The sequence below is a fragment of the Myotis myotis genome, unplaced genomic scaffold (assembly GCF_014108235.1).
Source record: "Myotis myotis isolate mMyoMyo1 unplaced genomic scaffold, mMyoMyo1.p scaffold_m19_p_13, whole genome shotgun sequence".
In the NCBI taxonomy this organism is placed as follows: Eukaryota; Metazoa; Chordata; class Mammalia; order Chiroptera; family Vespertilionidae; genus Myotis; species Myotis myotis.
The window spans coordinates 10,530,716-10,550,493 of NW_023416317.1; the positions used below are offsets into that span (position 1 = coordinate 10,530,716).

A 19,778-nucleotide genomic window follows, 5' to 3' on the forward strand; every position below is an offset into this window, starting at 1 on the left:
CATTAGTCAATGGAATCATATAAACTTTTTACAAGACAACTCCACAGCCAAAAATATAGGTTCAAGCTGCTGAATCATTGTTCAGATGTAAATAGGATTCCTACAACTTTTATTGGTAGTTAAAATTAGTTTACAACATAAAGTAAACAAGAAGAGCAAGCCATAAATCCAGCGGTAAAAGCCCCTTCCAAATGCTCACATCTGACAATGATGCTCATTTGCAAATCAAGAGTTAAAACAACACAAAGCAGTCGAAATGACTGCACTAATAAATTTCCAAATAAAACTCGATGGTGCGTTTGATGATGAAATGTTTATTTAATTTGAATAAATGTTCACACTAGTGCTCAGAAGTATTTATTCCTCAGAAAAGGACACTGCTGGTTAGAAACACATGGCCTCCAACACAAAACTTCTCCCTCACTCAGTCATCACGCCCAGGCTCATGGTCTTCCTCCTGAGAATGCAGATGCATCCCAGGGTTGGATAACTATTGCATCCTGTTAAATCAGGTGCCAAATTTCCCTTCTCCTGGCCAGGGCTCAATCATTCCTCAGCTCTGTTTTGGCTGCTTCTCAGCAGTTTTACGCAGAACTCCCCACTCTGCCCTTCAAACATGAGTCTCATTCCACAAAAATCTTGTATTACACATTCCCGCTCATGTTCCGGGGTACGTGGCGATGGCCATTTCCGTAAGACTTCGCTGGCTTTCAGTGATTGAGGATTACGGTATATGCAGTCCCACCCTTGGCTTCCTTGACTCAGCTTTTCAACTCTCATGCATCACATTTCTCAGCGGCAGCGTACAGCTGTGTGCTTCATACACTCACTGTGTAACACTGCATATTTCTGCAGGGAAACACAAAATTAGCAGGCATCGAAATCCCTGGTGCGTTCGGGTTTTATTTCCCCTTTTGGTTAGAAAAGAGAGGAGAATTAAGGACAAGCAGAAAGCGAGAGAAACCTTATTAAGTTTGGTAGTAAAACCCAGTGCCCTGTCTATTAGGACCTTCAGGCTACTATTTACAAAGGGTGTTCTTTATTCATAGTCTGATCTGACAAGCAGAACAGAGAGCGTGGGCTAAAATAACGGGCTTAGGGACATAAAGCAGGATCCAAACACCAAACCCCAGGCTCTACCAATTACAAGCTGTCGCCAGCCATATGATCTTGAAAAAAAAAAGTAAAACTGGAAGTGTCACTTTGCTCATATATAAAATAGGACAACCTACTTCTGAGGAGTCAAGATACAGACAAAGAACCTTGCACTAACTTAACATAATAAAGCCCTGTTGTGATTCGGATCGAACCCCAAAATTGGCACTAGTTTCTTTTAAACTCACATCTGGGTGCTCCTTCACATCACTATACTTTATTGAACCAGTACGTCAATATACTATATTGAACCTGCATGCAGTTCTTAACTTGTGGGCTTGCTGAGGCAGTTCAAGGATAACATCTTTTATTTTCTCATTTAAATAAATAATTGCTTCAGCAAAGATCAGAATTTCCAAGTGGAACTTCACTACCCAATCCCACCCCACCCCCCACTGCAAACCATTACTCGTCTTCTCATTTGGAGTTTGAAATACACAAAGAGCACATGAAAACATTCTCTTGGGAAACATTCAAGCAATATGCCATTATTCTTCCGACAGAGGGTAATGGGACCTAATAGAACAATTCCTACCCCCTCTCTTTAGAAGTGTATTCCAGATGGCAGCCAAGTGAGTGTGTCAGGAGGGCGGGCTCTGCTCCAGAAAGCTGAGGAGGGGCAGGCATCCCCTGGGGACATTAGCCTGGGCTCAACCTAAGCAAGCACCCTGCACTTAGCTACTGGCACAAAATGAAATGCTTTTTGTTTCAGGACAGAAGAATTTAGGAATTTCAAGATGTGTATTCCAGAAGAAAATTTCTCTTACACCACAATAAGTTGGGAGTATTTCATTCTTTCCCTGGATACTCTCTTGCTGCCCAGTTTCAAACCCCGCCCCCCCTTCTTATGGGCACATAGGGACCCTGATAGGGGCAGGCTAAGTGTCTTCTATCTGCATTGGAGCCTAGGACTGTGCCTGGAACACATGAAGGCAATCGAGGATGGAAAGGATGGGTTCCTTACAGATGCCAGGGAATCTGGAATGTTTGGTTGCCATTGAGTCCAAATAAGATGCAGTATGAGGGCCTGACATGGGTAATAAACCCACTGCTACATGTATCTGTTGGGATTGTTTTAATCTCAGAAAGTCTTCATTCCCACTGTGATTCATTATACCCTACAACAGTTTCCTTTACGACTTCCGCTGTTAGAATATTCTCAGGTGACCATGCACAGATCACTTCAGTCAAACACTGAGCTCCTCATGCACTTAAAAAAAAGAAAAGCCATGATCAGAATCGGGTCACTTGATAAGGGAACACCTCAAGACATCGAGTGCATCAAACACACAGTGGGGCTTTTTTATTTTATTTTATTGATTTTACAGAGAGATGAAGGGAGAGAGAGAAAGAGAGAGAAACATCGATGAGAGGGGAAACATTGATCAGCTGCCTCCTGCATGCCCCCCCGGGGATCAAGCTCGCAACCCAGGCATGTGCCCTGATCGGAATCAAACCGGCAACCCTTACTGCATGGGTCCCAAGAGCCAACCACTCAGCAACACCGGCCATACCATAGTATTTAAAAGGCAGTCTAGCAGGGTGGCTAACGGCGCTAGCTCCAAAGCGGTCAAGAGTCTGAATTGCTGTATCTGCCTCTTAAAGACCTGGATGGACTTAACAGGTTGATGACATACTTTGTGGCTCAGTTTCCCTCTCTACAGAAATGATGGTGTTGCCCCTTCTTTGGGGAGTTCTGAGGATTAAATCGAAAAGTCTGGTGTTTAGTATACCTGGCATGTAGGAGAACTGCAATTACTGTTTGGGGAAAATTAATACCCATTATGGTTTGAATGAGAGTAAAATGAAAGCCGGAGAACTGTCCAAAAACTACCATTCCAAGTTGTCTGTGCCTAGTTAAGAAAAATAGTTCAGCTGATTCCTATAAAACAGAACACACACTTACCACATGGACCATCAATTGCACTCTTGGGCATGTACCTCAGAAAAACGAAAACTCGGGCGCACTCCGAAACTTGCACATGATTCTGCGTCGAAGCTTAATGTGTAAAAGCCCCCGAGAGGAGAAAAACCAAAACGACCTTCAAGAGCTGCATGGCCAAACAGCTACACCCACGCCATGGAGTGCTGCTCGGCAATGAAAAGGTGCCGACAGCTTGGATGAGTTGGGGGGCTTATGCTGAGTGAAGAAAGCCAATCCCCAAAAGTTATATGCCAAGCACGTAACATTCTTGAAATGACAACGGATCTGTGATAGCCAGGGGTAAGGGAAGAGGGCGAGGGCTCCCTGTGGCTATAAAGGGGTAGCACGTGGGATTTTGGTGGTGATGGAACAGTCCTGTGTCTTGGTTATGATGGTGATTTACATGAATCGACATGTGTGATAAAAATGCACAGAACTACACACATGCACACACACACCCATATCACATATATAAGTATGTGTAAAACTGGTGAAATCTGAATAAAGTTTGTGAATTTGACAACGTCAATTTCCTGGTTTTGATATGGTCCTACAGAATGCACCATTGGGGAAGACTGATTAAAGGGTATACGGCAATCCCCTGGAGAGAAAAAAAAATGTTTCAAATGGAAGTGTTTTGGGGGTGTAATCCTAAGAAGGGTTTTGAACAAAGAGGCTAAGTACAGTTAAGAATTAAATGATCTACTGCAGATAGTCAGAAGTAAGCCATATTTAACCCAAAAGAGCTGTCATCTCTTTGGAGATAGATACAACCCCTACCTGTGTCTGTGTAAACCAGGTGGGATTTTACAGCCCCTGTACACAGTAATTTAGGACTGAAGAGTCTGGAAGTAAGAGTGAGTATCCTAGAGGCAACCAATATAAACCTACTCTGCCTGATTTAAGAAGAAAAAAAAATTATTGAAAAGAATTAGGTAGCTCAGCTCCCAAAATCACTACATAGGATAGATGAGAGATTGGCAAACTCTAGTCAAAACACTAGACTAGACTAGTGTCAAAACTCTAGTCAAAACTCTAGCCTATGGCTGCTTTCAGCAGAGTTGAGCAATTCCAAAAAAAAAGAACGTATGTCCCATAGAGCCTGTACTATCTACCAGCAGGCCTTTTACATAAAAAGATTAGCCAGCACCTGGCTAGATAACCAAGTTCAGGAACTAAGCCAGTTAAGATGCTGAGAGCCCTCCACTGTCACCACCGTCCTTATCAACAGGAAGCTGTAGCCACTGCCAAAATGGCTTTTCCACTGTCCCTGTGTCTTTGCAAAACCAGCAACAGAAACAAAGTCTGCCGCAGATGTATGTGACTGATAGGAGTCCAGGTCACATGCTCCAGGCACTAGCTGCAAGGGAGGCTGGAAACCGGTCCATCACACTGTCTCCACCAGGACTCGGAGCAGAAAGGCCCAACCCAGAAAGGTGCTTCAGACAGCAGGCAGCCAAGCACTGCATGGAAGGGATATGTAGAGTGTGGACAAAGCCATCAACCACAACTGGATAGTTTTTCTTTTCTGTGGTTCAACCCAAACACTGGGTTTTCTGCCAACTTAACCAAAAAGAGGTGTTAATCGTTGTCAATATTTGCTAAGCCTGGGCTTCTATTTATTTATTTTCATCTTCGGTTTTCCCTTATATCGTTGATACTATATTTTTATGCCTGGTCTGGAAATGCTTCGATTTTTTTAAATGCTCTTAGTTTGATAGAGGAAATGAAATACTCAAGCTCAGGATCCTCTTCAATTGTGTGCATTTATGAAGCTAATTTTAAAAGACAAAGCAAACCAGGCAGCCCTAATGTTCTAACAACTTCCTAGGAGAAAATGGATTCTGTCAACCATAAAGCAGCACCACCTTCTCTCCGTGAATTGACTTGAAGACAAATGAGTATCTTGCCTGTTCAAAGCAGGAGGCAGAAAGTTCCAGCAATCTAAAGCTTAAAAGTAATAAGAGATAAAGGGGGGAAATTTTCAATCATTATCTCATTCAAAATATCTCTTTTGATTTTATATAGTTCCATAAATCCTGGGTATCATGGATCATTCCTGGCATGCTGACTTGCATCCAGGATTTCCACCTCCAAGATTTCTTACAGTTAAAGAAGGCCCAAATATTACCAACTGGGGTAGAGTTTGAACAATTGGGGGTATGAGAGGGGGAAGCATATCCTTAGTGCTAAAGCTAAATCTTGTAAGACCCAAGTGAAAGGCCCATCAGAAACAGTCACTTCCCAAAAACCCACTGGGCTTTAGAGCCGCCTTTGAATTCCCTTCAGCAGCGTTTATTTCCTCCCTGAATAACACAGTTCACTTAGTTCTACCCCCTCACAGATGAAAACCTATGGTCAAATATTGGCCACGCCCTTCTTTGGAAATAGTACATGGGATTTCTACTTACAGCAAGTCACATCGCTTTCACAGAAAGGTCTCACAATGCAAAAAATAAAGCCAAGACTTGTGGGAGACAATGTTGAAACCTAACGCTCAAACGTGGTCTTCGGCACAGCTGCCACAAATGATTTTCCAGAGCTGAACAGAGGCCTGGCACAGTAGGTGACACCTCTTTATCAGCTCCAAGAACTCCAGGGCACGTAGTTAGCACCCAATTAGTTATTAATAACTTAATACCAACACATCTGCTGAAACTCTGTAGGTGCGCAGTATGATTTAAATGTGATTGTGTTAGAGTAGGGGCTCTATACAGAATGGGTCTGATTCTGCAGAGCCCAAGAGGGGGAAAATCAGAAGCCTAATCTGTCCTCTTCTATAGGCTGTGGTCAACTCAGAAAAAAAGGGTATCCTCATTGTTCTGAAAGAATTAAATTAAACTTACTATTATAATATACAAACTGGCCAGGTAATAGCATGTGCTGATTGCTTACTGACACTGTGCTAGATTAGACAGATGCCTTAAAATGCTGCTAAGAAGGGTAGCATACCAATAATTACTTATAAAGCCATTATTACACACCAGGAACTGCTCTAATCACTTTAAACACGTGTATTATTCCATTTATTATATTATTTACTCCTTAGAGCCACCCTGTGAGGTAGGTCCAATTGCTAGCCACCATTTTACATATGGGGGAGCTGAGATACAAGTTCATGTAATTTGCCAATTCCATGTAGCACAGTAGTTTTCAAACACAGTTCTGTCCACAGCACAGTAGTGTTCAAACACAGTTCTGTCCACAGTACAGCCGTGGCCTTTAAACCACTAAGCTGGAGTTCACAACTTTCCTCTAAGGCTTTGCGCAACACTCCACATTGGTGGGTCTGTAAGGCTAAAGGAAGGGTCCAGGGTACTTCTGTTCATGGGGCTGGCTACCCTTCTCAGGGCCTGGTGGGAGTCTCGTTTTCATCATTAGCACTGACTTTAGATGAGCCACTTCATTTCTGCGTCATACTGTTTCTCATTTTAAGAATGAAACTTATCTCAGAAAGTTAAAAATGGAACTCCCATTTGACCCAATAATCCCACTTCTAGGACTATATCCCAAGAAACCAGAATCACCAATCAGAAAGGATGTATGCAACCCTATGTTCATAGCAGCACAATTTACAATAGCTAAGATTTGGAACAACCTAAGTGCCCATCAGCAGATGAGTGGATTAAAAAACTGTGGTACGTCTACACAATGGAATACTATGCTGCTATAAAAAAGAGGGAACTTTTACCATTTGCAACAGCATGGATGGAACTGGAGAGCATTATGCTAAGTGAAATAAGCGAGTCGGAGAAAGATAAATATCACACAATCTCACTCATATGTGGGATATAATGGCCAACATAATTTGATGAACAAAAATAGATCCAGAGACAAATGGCAGGGGAGGTGGAGGGTTAGAAAGCAATCAAAAGACTTGTATGCATGCATATTAACATAACCAATGGACACAGACACTAGGGCAGTAGGGGTTTGCCCGGGGCAGGAATGGCTGGGGGGTGGGGGAGGCAATTGGGGGGAAAAGGAGACACATGTAAAACTTTAGACAATAAATAAAATAAAATAAAATAAAATAAAATAAAATAAAATAAAATAAAATAAAATAAAATAAAATAAAATAAATAAAATAAACTTATATTCCTGTTATCTGAAGGCACAAAGTGACCTCTTCCAACACCCCCTACCTACTCACCTCCGATATCAAACATCTCACTCAGTAGTTACTAAAAGTTCCCTTATCCAGAGATGGGAAATGTATGAGCTCTTGTGTGGAATTTGGAAACACAAATCAATTTCATGTCCATCCTTTCAAGGATGATCCAGTCCCTCACTGCTGGTGGGAGTAAGGAAAGGAGAAAACAGATGGAAATATGGGAGAGGGAGAACTCGACCTCTTGTTGCAGAATTTACCAGGTGACTGGAAAACACGCAACGGGTACTCAGAAGACTAGGGGGGAACCTTTATTCAAAGCAGCACTGTTGGCTCAGGGGATTCGAAGCTCCAAAGCCTGAACCCCCTACACAATGAGATTACTCTTTATATATATTCCTAAATTCTTTGTTTCCTTACTTCCGGGCTTTTGTAGCCCTGCCTAAGTTAGTTAGGATGGGGAAGTAAGATTACAGCTAAAGGTCTGGCCTGGGTGGTTCCAGTGACCTCCCCTCTGGCTAAACTGTTAAATTCTTGGTTTGTGGCCCTGGTAAACTGGGAGTATTTAGGAAAACAGATTATTGCCTAAGGAAGGGGCAGTGACTTAATTATAGGCTAACAAGGATGTGCATTAGGATACTGGTTACTGGCACAGCTTCAGATTGCTAACCCCCCAGGTTGTCCCCCTATATTCTCCTTCACTCTGATTACAAAATACATGTTTCTATGAGGTCCTTAGCAACCCTAGCAGATGGCTACACCCAACGCTCCCAACCCAACACATTTTAAAACACTGGTGAGGACAAAATTAAGTTATTTTCCAAATTTGTATGGAATATGAGCACTGACGGTCATCTTCTATTGCAACTTCAGTGCTCCTTGCTTACAAGGAAATTTCTACGTTCAGACTAATGAATGTCAGAGCATAGGGTGGGATCAGTTTTTAGCTTGATGAAAATGTTGAATAGTCATCGTATTTTACAGATGCTACATGACCAAACCTAAGTTAAAAAGATGGCACCTTTACTACATGTATATATTGAATATATCTATAAGCAAAAGCTAACTAAAATAGTGGAGATGGATCTTGCCTTAACACTCACAAGGAATTTATTTAAAGAAGGATAGGTGTTGAGATTTAGTGAGAAGGATTTTCATCATAGCATTCATCCTAAGATCCAAAATTTTAAGCACCCATTTATTTAACAATAAGGCAATAGTTAAATAAAAATCACATTTAATGTAAGCATTAAATCAAACATTTCTCTACTGTCAATTCTAAATGTTTCAGCAGAGTATTTAATCGCCTAGAACAGGGGTGGGCAAACTTTTTGACTCGAGGGCCACAATGGGTTCTTAAACTGGACCGGAGGGCCGGAACAAAAGCATGGATGGAGTGTTTGTGTGAACTAATATAAATTCAAAGTAAACATCATTACATAAAAGGGTACGGTCTTTTTTTTTTTTTTTTTAGTTTTATTCATTTCAAACTGGCCGGATCCGGCCCGCAGGCCGTAGTTTGCCCATGGCTGGCCTAGAACAACAGGCTAAATAAACAGTCCCAACAGAGTACAATAGTATTCATTTTTATCCAAAAAAATCTGACATGTACTAGTATACGTACACACATATAAACAGGTATTCAAGGTAACTAACTCAAAGACAGAATTACTTTACCTGTATTTATTATGATGAACATATGTGGCTTTTATATTAGAAAAGGCTTTTTCAGAGATACCTTTACATATCTCTCCCTTTTATTTCTAATTATGGAAAATTTTCAACAAACATTAAAATAAATAGAAGCCCTCCCCCTCCCACTCACTGCCTAGGGCCAGTATTACTTCACAATGCCCATCCACATTCTCCCCTGGCATGTTATTTGAAATCAATCTTAATTACACTATTTCATTCACAAATATTTTAAAATATACGGCTATTTAAAAAAAAAAAAAAAAACCATAAAACTATTTTCACTCCTAAAAAAAATTTAAATAGTTCCCTAATTCTGTCCCATTTCCAATCAAGGGTAAAAATTTCCAAATTGAATCAGGATTCAAATACCATCAATACAGAGATTCTAAGGCAGGTCTTTTAAAATCCTTAATCTATAGGTTCTCCTCCCCATTTCTCCACTCGCAATTTTTTCATTAAAAACTCCAGATCTTCAGCCAGTCTAGAATTTACCTATGATATTCCCATAGTGCTATTTATCATGTTTTTATTCCTTTGTCACTCCTGAAAATTGGTTCTTAGACGCTTGAGGAAACTCAGGTCTTTTTGTTTTCATGTGGAGGAGGAGGGTGGGAGTTGCAAGACTACTTCCTGGGAGGTAACATGCTTTACCACCAGGGCCCCGAATATCTGGCTGTCCCTTTCTGTGTTGTAAAATTTAAGTGTTGAAGCCCACATGCCTTGATTCATTATCGAGCTGCAAAATAACCATCTTTTATTTTCATCACTCAGTCCTCATTTTTAGCTATAATTCAAAGAGGGAAAAACCACCCTTCTCTTCTACTCGGTCACTCAGTATGGAAAGCTACTCTTAATTTTTAAAATCCATACACATTTAAACATCTAAGCCTCCACCACATATAGAATCACCAGAAGTCACAACCAAAGCTTCATGATTGTCAAGTCCAGTTCGGAGTCTGTGAGTTCTCCAAAAGGTCAGGATGGATGCAGCTGGGTTTACATCCACTCAGTTACAAAGGGCAGCGAAGAAAACACACACGGGGTCCACGCGAGGCTCGGGTCTCGCTCTGGCTCCACAGTTCCCTGCGCACCAGGCCGAACTGTCCTGGGATAGCAGGCCACGCCTCTGCTCCTGCAGAGCTGGCTCTGGGGTCCAGACCACTCTTTAGTTACTTTCCCAGAATGGTCAGAGGCCCCTGGGCTGCTACCCCCCTCCCCCAAACAAAGCAGCATCTGTGAACCTAAGAGATGATTGCCCCAAGGCCAGCCAAGAAAAGTCCTCACAGAGGGCAGCAGAGCAAAGAGTACTGACAAGCTGTACACGGGAAAGTGGAATCAACAGTCTTAACTCAATTCAATGAGGGCTTTACAGGCAGACCCGCAGGCAGAGGTGAGAAAGGCGCCCACCACAGCAGGGCAGGGAGTCTGGCTGGAAGGTGGCTGGAGGCTGTGAAAAATGGCCAGAGGAGCCAAGTTAATAACTCAGGCTCTGCACTTGGGCTTCTGCCTCGGCCCTTTGATTTTTATAAACTAACAATCCCGGGGAATGGGAAGCACAAAAACAGCCCTGCAGGTGAGCCCTGCGATGGCTGAGCCCGGTTTCCTTCTGGCACTTGCAGACTGGGAAGCTGGACATGACCTCCTGTGGCCAAAGAGGTCCCCTCTGAAGGGATTCATTAGCTAAATGTGCACCAGGCCACAGGAAAGGGCCCTGGGCCATTAAATGCTAATGCAAATCCAAATTAGACCCATCCATCCTAAACCTCAGATCTCTGCAGAAGGCAAGGTTTCCGGCTTTTAATTTTCCTAAAAGGCATGAGCACTGAAATGACTGCCAATGACTATGCTTCTACATTTGGGCCCCAACCCTCCCAAACCAAACAAAGGAATTGGTTCTTTTCTTAATCGCTGTCAGATTTCATAAAGCATCTGTTGACAGTCCTAAACCCGGATTAAGTTTCTATGTAAGTACTAATGGCCCCTCTTTTAAACAGAAGCACAGCCCATCTGTGGTGAGACAACACACAAAAGCTGATAAGCCTTAAATGAATTAGAAGCAGCACCTAAATGAGAGTCACCATTAACTCAGTGATTTTCCTTTAAAAATGCAGGGTGGAGCAAAAGTAGGTTTACAGTTTTTCAGATGGAAAATAATCTACACTAATAAAAGAGAAAGATGCAAATTGACCATAACTTCGTGACACCCACCAGACAATCAGCCGTGAGTATGCAAATTAACCCAACAAAGATGGTGGGTTAATTTTCATAAATAGGTGCCAAGCGGCCAGGGGTGGGGTAGGATGCTTGCGTCATTGCCAGGGCAATAATGCAGGCATTCCACACCGCCCCAGCTGCTCCGGGCCTCTGGGCAGCGTGGGAAGGCAGAAAGGTGGCTCCGGGCTGGAGCAAAGGCAGTGCCAGCAGCCAGGGGAAAGAAGGACCATTCTTGCATGAATCTTCATGCATCGGGCACCTAGTACATTAATAAGTAATAATCCTATCTAATAAAAGACAAAAAGGGTAATTAACCATACTTCCGCTACGCTTCCCATTGGCTAATCAGCAAGATATGCAAATTAACTGCCAACAAAGATGGCGGCCAGCAGCCATGCAGCTGAAGCGAGCAGGAGGCTTGCTTGCTCCAGTGATGGAGGAAGCCAAGGTTCCCCACCTGCTGTGGCCTGCTCTAAGCTCCAAAAGCAACAGCTCCAAAAGCAACAAAGTTTCAATTATAGAAGCCAAGCAAACCCCAGATACCTGCTTTCAGCCAGCTGCGGCCTCAGAGCTGGAGCGAGCAGGATGGCAACAAAGGTTCAATTATAGAAGGTAAATAAATCCCAGAATAAAAAAAAAAAAATAGAAAAAAAGGAGAGGCTGGGAGCTTCAGTTGCCGGCCAGCCTGAAAACGGCCCTCAGCCCCTCACCCAGACTGGCTAGGCACCCCAGTGGGGACCCCCACCCTGAAGGGGGTGTGACCAGCTGCAAACAGTCATCAGCCTCTCACCCAGGCTGGCCAGGCACCCAAATGGGACCCCCACCCTGATCCGGGACACCCTTCAGGGCAAACCAGCCGGCCCCCACCCGTGCACCAGGCCTCTATCCTATATAGTAAAAGGGTAATATGCAAACTGACCCTAACTGCAGAACAACTGGGAATGATTGGTCACTATGACACACACTGACCACCAGGGGGCAGATGCTCAATGCAGGAGCTGCCCTCTGGTGGTCAGTGCGCTCCCACATGGGGGAGCTCTGCTCAGCCACAAGCCAGGCTGATGGCTGCCAGTATGGTGGTGGTAGTGGGAGCCTCTCCTGCCTCCGCAGCAGTGCTAAGGATGTCCGACTGCAGCTTAGGTCTGCTGCCCACTGGCAAGTGGACATCCCCCGAGGGCTCCCGGGCTGCCAGAGGGATGTCTGACTGCCAGCTTAGGCCCAATCCCCCCCAGGGAGCAGGCCTAAGCCAGCAGGTAGTCATCCCCCAAGGGGTCCCAGACTGCGAGAGGGCACAGGCCGGGATGAGGGACTCCCTACCTCCGAGTGCACAAATATATATATTTAAGTTATATATACAAATACGTAGACATAATTTTTTTAAACAAAATTACCTGCAAACTTGCAACCAAACAAAATCTCAGAAGAAGAGATCACATCTCATAGCCTGACCCAGAGCTTCATAAATATACCACTGCAACCTTCTGGGAACAATCAGAGCCCTCACTTCCTACCAGCTGACTCACCTCTGGGGCAAGGTTTCTCAAAATGGGATTAGGAAAACACTAGGTGTTCTCCAAAGTCAACAAGTTCAAGGTTGTTTATATCCATGATAAACTAAAAATAAAATATTCTGTCTTATGAACACCAAACCAGGCAAGAACCCTGATAACTGGCAGTCAAAAGACACTTTCATGCAATGAAACCTAAGTATCTTGTTTGTGGGGCTTGGATAAGTTCACAGGGTTCTTGTAAAATGTGTCCCCCTTTGTTACGGAGTCTGTACATAAATCTGATAAATACATCCCATGCTTTGGCCCTGACATTCTGCTAAACATAAAATAAAACAACTACATACAAATATTACCTTAAATATTCTTCAACTTGAATACAGAAAACATCATTTCCATAACAGCATCTGAAGAGAATTAGCAATAAAGATGTCTGTCTTCCCTCAGTCTTTTTGTTTTTTTTAAGGCCTCAAAGGGCTGGGCTGTGGAATATCTTCAAATATCAACTTGGTATCACAACCTTAAAAATAATGGCCAAAAGTTTGACAAACCAAAAGACAAAAAAAAAAAAAAAACCTTTTAAAAGGCAACAGGAATGTTTTCTTTAAATTGTGTCCTTGAAGTTCCATAAGACTGAGTCATAGCTCTGAATGGTAACTGAAATCTGATTATGATGTGGAGATTACACACAGTTCTCTTAACAAGATGACTCCAGTCTGGATAACTAAGAACCCACAGACTTGAATGATAAGATGGCTATCCTCATCACCATCACTAGGAAGGCAGATCCTCAAAGGGCTGGGCTGTGTTCCTGTGCACAAGTTTTCTCTGCAGGGTGACCAGCAGTTTCAGCGGTGACTGACATCTGTCCTTGCAGTGAATGGCCAACGATGATAAGTGCACACGAAAATGCTGGATTACACTGCTGAGGAAGGGCAGTGTGGAACCTGGTCAAACCCAAAGAAATCTAACGTTCCACGGATGTGTGCTGCAACGTCACAGCTTCATTTCCTTGGGAAACGGGTACCTCCAGGAAAGGAGCTTGGAAGGCACAGGAAGGGCTGCACTTGATCTGTGCATGCCCTGCATTCGATGAGTAGTCTGCATGAATCCCTTCCTTCAGTCTCTCAATAACTTTGTGAAGCCTGTGCCTCTATTACCCCCATTTTCCACATGAGAAAATTAACCAGGTTAGGCTTCCGCTAACTTGCCCAAGGTCAATCTGAGAGTAAGCGGTGCAAGAGCCACAATTCAAATTCTGATCTGCATTGGAACACAAAACAACTAATTCAGACCTAAACAGAGATGAGAAATTGGCATGGATAACCCTGTAATACCAGGCCACCTTGGTGCTGGCAGAAATAAAAGGATGTTTTCAGAACCTGAAATACTTCATATGAACATAAAAAATGTGTTAGTCTCCTGATTGTACACAGAGCAGTGGCTGGGAGGAGACGGCCCTGCCTCTCCCATAGTAACAAGCCTTGTGCTGGAGAAGACACCCCCAACATGTACCGTATTATGAACTAAGATGTGGATGAAGACAGAGATGGGAGGTTTAACCAATTGACAAGATATACAAAGGTTGGAATGAACAGATCACACAATCTATCTAAAAAAAATTTTTTTTCAAACATCCAGCAAAATGGAACCAAACTGAAACCAACTATCTAGGGTTTTACCATGTAAAATAGTATATTCAGATTAATCAACAAGCAAACAGGGTACAGGGGCAGGGAAAAACCAGACTGTTCAGCCCACAAAGCATTTGGAACAAAACAAATGTTTAGCCCAGCATTATCCTTAATAGCCAAAAAGTGGAATCTACTCAAATGTCCATTAAATGATGAATGGATAAACATAATGCGGTATATACTCATAAATGGACTATTTTTGTCCATCAAAAGGAATGAAGATCTGACACATGCAACAAGATAAATGAATCTTGAAACCATTATGTTAACTAAAAGAAGACAGTCACAAAGGCCACATATTGTAACATTTCATTCCTATCATGTCCTAAATAGGCAAATTTATTAAAAAAAAAAAAAAAAGATTAGTAGTTGCCTACAGCTAGGGGATGTTGATGGAAAATGGGAGATAACTACTTAAGGGTATGGGCTTCTTTTGAGGGTGATGAAATGTTCTAAAATTGACTGTGATGGTTGCTCAACTCAATGAATATAAGAAAAACACTTTAGATGGGTAAGCTGCATGGCATGTGAATCCTACCTCAATAAAGCTGTTACAAAAATAAAATAAAAGTGGAGCATTTAATTGCCTGCATGTTTAAATAAAGACAGCAATACACTACAATTACTAGAAAAGCTAGCCTGACCTTCAGATTGCCTCAAAATAAAGAAGAACTTATCCAACAATGAAAAAGATTGCCAATGTGAAGTAATTAGCTCTTCAGTGCTGGTGCATTCAAGCTCAGACTACCTGACTTTTTGGTCAAGAATATAACCAACGGGGTTTATTTCAATTATGAGCTGAAAGCTTGAGAAAACCATCTCTAAGATACTAAAATCCTAATATTTATCATGAATGTGACTGAAGAATTAGTTGATGAATTAGGATGTGCGTAAAAGTACAAAATGTGGAGATGGACTGCCTGGAACCAAATCCATACTCCCCATTTAACAATATAGCTTTAGGGAGCAATCAGCCCAAGACTCAGTTTTCTTTTTATAAAATGAAGTCATTAATAATAACATAAATCAATACTTTACAGGCTAATTGGTAAGAATCAAACATTATGTTGAGGCCCTTCTCATGGCATCTCAGTGGAGTTTGAGCCATATGAGCATAGCCATAGATTCTCAGCATTTTTGGTAACTAGATGAACTATAATATAAAAATTTCAAGCTAAAACTTAAATAGCATCCAACAGCGCTCCGTGATTAAAAGGGACAGGACCCACTCCTAAAAAGAGATCCAAACATGTATGTGGTTTTCCAATAAATAGCCAAAAATTCTAAGAAATATTAGTGCTATTTTAACACCTTAATAAAAGCATGGTGTAATATTGGACAGCAGAACTTTCCCAACAAAGAAGCTAATATGCCTCAATCTATTGAACTTACTAAATTAACACAACACCATTTTTAGATATCCTACCTATTCCTTCACCTCTCATGCTTGATAGCTTATTTTTCACCAACTCACTTAAGGGATGTTATTTTAACATCAAAAATAGAAGTCCTATGCAACCAAATCATGCCTGCAATATGGCTGCTTGACAAGGCCCCAATGAGTAGAAGTCTTCATTACACGCTCAGGAAGTCCATATGTGTATTTTACAAGGTCTCAGCACTCCTTAGAACCTTGTCTATTATAAATACCAGCTTTAGATATATTCTCACTTTGAGATCACTTACATCATTGACTATTTGCAGGGCAAACGAATGCAATCAAACACTAAAGCTTCAAGGAGATTAGAGAACTGCCAAGGTCTGAACTATATCAACAGCTCGCAATCAGCTCATTCAACAGTGCTTTGACAGTATTACACCCGCCAAGCAAACACGGCGGTGGTGTGCACACCAGACAGGGCAGCACATTCCAGCAGTCCGTTTCTGAGACTTACAGGGCAACACCCGCCATCAGTTGTTCCCCAAGGACAATCGCAGGCATCTGGGACAGTTCACCCTGGGACAGACCGCTCCAGGCAGTCAGAGAGCTCAGGGGGAAAGTGGGAAAGTCCCAAACCCCTGCTCAATAGGGGTCAGAAGGAGAGAGGAGGGTTTGGTCTTGCAATCCGCGCTCTAAAAAGAAGAAATCAAATCTAAAAGTTTCAGCCCTAACCGGTTTGGCTCAGTGGATAGAGCCTCAGCCTGCGGACTCAAGGGTCCCAGGTTCGATTCCAGTCAAGGGCATGTACCTTGGTTGTGGGCACATCCCCAGTAAGGTGTGTGCAGGAGGCAGCTGATCGATGTTTCTCTCTCATCCATGTTTCTAACTCTATCCCTCTCCCTTCCTCTCTGTAAAAAATCAATAAAATATATTTTTTTTAAAAAATCGAAAAGTTTCAATTTTCACAGAAAAAGCATTTGACAAAATCCCACATCCTTTGGTAATAAAAACACTCAACAAACTCGGAATAAAAGGAACTCCCTCAGCCTGATAAAGGGCATCTATGAAAAAGCGCACAGCTAACATCATACTCAAGGGTAAAAGGCTGCATGCTTTCCCACTAAGATTAAGATCAAGATCAAGATAAAGGCTCTGCTCTCACCACTTCTATTCACTTCTGCGCTCAAAGTTCTAGCCAGGGCAAGTTGGCAAGAAAAAGAAATAAAAGACATCCAAATTTGAAAGAAAGAAGTAAAACCATTTCTATTTGCAGGTGTCATAAGCTGGTATACAGAAGAGTCTAAGGAGTTTATACACACACAAAAGAAAAACATTTTAGAGCTAATAAAGGAATTCAGCACAGTTGAATGATGAATACATAAAAATCAATCACATTTTTCTATACATTAGCAGGGACAATCCAAAAATGAAGTCAAAAGTTTGTGTCTCACCATCATATGGTACATAAATGTCAAATCATTATTTGCACACCTGAAACTAATATAATATTAGTTTTATGTTTTAATAAAGAAGTACTTTTTAAGTTAGTGTTTCACATCAGGCTGTTCCAAATAAATTCTAGATTTCCGATGTCCAAGCTGGAAATTATAAAATCATTCTCTTTTCTGGCTCTTGGAACTCATACCTTAAGCAATTAAATGTTCATTTGTTCATTCAATAAATATTTATCAAATACTTCTTACATTCCAGGCGCTAGGAAAACAGTAGTGAACCAAAAAAAAAAAAAAAAAAAAGGAAAAAAATTCCTGCCACCTCCCATCATAAAACTAACATTCTAATTGGGAATACAAGACAACAAACAGATGAACAAAAACATTCTAACTTCTTTACAGTGCTAAGTGTCAGAACAAAAATAACACAGAGAAGAGAAATGGAGGCTGATGGGGAGGAGGGGTACATGCTTTAGATGCCGAGGTCAGCAAAGCCTCCCTGAGGAGGTGATATTCTAACAATGAACCAAATCAAGAAGGGGGTTGGGGGGTGGCTTCCTATGCAACTGGCATGTGAGAACCCCGGGGTGGAAATAAGCTTGGTGTGTTCCTGAAACAGCCAGCACACAGGGTGAGCAAGGGGGCCTGTCCAAGGCTCGTCCTGGGGGGAACAGGAGGTGATCAGGTGGGGCTTAGCATCATCCTTACTGAGGACTTCCTTGGTCTCCTAAAACAAGTAATTTCTTTCTCTAGAAACAAAAAGCACTTTATCTGTCTGCTTCCTTTAACATATCACTGCCTATCCAGCATTATCAACATTATCTGTGTATCTTATCACTTCTTCTAGAATTTAGACTGTTGATGCCAATCTCACCTCTGAAGAACTGAGCACTCTACCACTGGCTTCCCCTGCCCCCACCCAGACTGTGATAACACCCTCTACCTTGTTTTAGTGCAATGATCTGTTAACTGTCCATCTTTGTCATTAGTTCATAAATTCCTGAAAAGGGGATTCCACAGCTGTACCTCCAGTGATTACATCACAGAAAAATCAAGGGAAAGCTTTGAATGTTTGCAATTTCCTTTCTCTATTGATCAAGAAATGGTATCATGCCCTAGCCGGTTTGGCTCGCTGGATAGAGCATCAGCCTGCAGACTGAAGGGTCCCAAGTTCAATTCCAGTCAGTTTCAAGCTCGATCCCAGGCCTTGGTCAGGACGTGTGGAGGAGGCAACCAATCAATGTGTCTCTCTCACATCGAAGTTTCTGTCTCCCCCCCTCCCTTCTACTATCTCTAAAACAATCAATGGAAAAATATCCTCGGAGGAGGATTAACAACAACAAAAAGAGAAATGGTATCAACATGTGAGTAGAATAAACACTTTCATTGTATTCAAAATATTTACAAAAACAAATGGCTTAATAATTTAAAGACTTTCACAAAGAGCATTTGTATATAACACATGAAAGTTTTAGAAAATAACATACTCATTCAACAAACCTGGGAAGATACTTATATTTGGCAAACAGTTGCTAGTCTTTATTCTACTGTACAATTTCAATGTAGTAAAACTACAACCATTAGCTTTGATTCCTCAGTCCCAATAACAGTTCCAGCCCTCAAATAGTCTCAAGATTAGAATTTTAGATTATCTTAAATACAATTTCCTTTTATTATTGAAATATATTTGACATAAAACATGGTGCAGATGTAAGGTGCACATGTTAGTTATATTAGTACGTTGTAATGTATCTATTGCGATTGAGGCAATAATTAGCAACTGTATCATATTATATAATTATCCTTTTTTAGTGGTTAGAATAATTAATTTTTAGTTTCTTGGCAAGTTTATTGATTATAATACAATATTGTCTGCATTTACTTTACTGTGCATTGGGTTTATTTACAACTCATAAACCTGTATCCTTAAACAACATCTGTCCTATTACCCACCCCACATCCCCTTTTGAGTTTGGGTTATTTATTTTTTTAAATAATACAATATGTGAAATTATTTTTTATTTAAGAACACCAATTAATTTGACTTCATGTAGGACCGGACTACTATTTTAAAATCTCCTGGCTTCCAAAAAGAGCTTTAAATCCAAGTAGAATTTTTATTGTGTGCTCTCTATCCCACAGAAATAATACAAACTGAAATCAGCTTTTGCATTTTTGATAAACACATTAAAGTACCTAAGGACTCAAAGCAGAAGCACAGAAATCTGAAGTTCCTTTTCCCCTTGACAGTTAAAAGTCTGCCTTTCTGCTCCCTCCTCTCAATTAAGAATAGCTGGTTAACAATCCTGGTGAGGAAGACACAGATACAGTAATTTCTATAATCTCTACCCGATGATCACTAGTTCATCTCTCTTCATCCTTAAAATTATGAGCAACTTGTTCTGAGGAATAAAGAGTCTACAGGAAGGTGTTCATTTAACATGTTTTTATGTGTCAGCTGATACTGCGTGTTTCTCAAATTGTGGGCCAGGCCAGAAGTATCAATATCAAGTTGATCTCATTAGAAATGCAAATTTATGGGCCCCACCCCAGACCTGGGGGCGGGGTTCAGCAGTGTGCCTTTGAGAGAGTCCCAGGTGCTTCCCATGTGTACTGACGTTAGAGAGCCACTATGCTACAAAGAT

At 41.6% G+C, this 19,778-nt stretch overlaps 1 protein-coding gene and 1 long non-coding RNA gene across 4 annotated transcripts in view; both read right to left on the reverse strand.

Moving 5' to 3' along the window:
• PTPRG (protein tyrosine phosphatase receptor type G) overlaps positions 1 to 19,778 on the reverse strand; it is a 677,374-nt gene that overhangs the window by 593,065 nt on the left and 64,531 nt on the right. The window lies entirely within an intron of this gene.
• Positions 93 to 14,696, reverse strand: LOC118667928. The gene is made up of 2 exons (XR_004971456.1): positions 12,964 to 14,696; positions 93 to 849 (listed from the first exon to the last, which is right to left on the reverse strand). It is a non-coding gene; the product is annotated as an uncharacterized LOC118667928 (long non-coding RNA).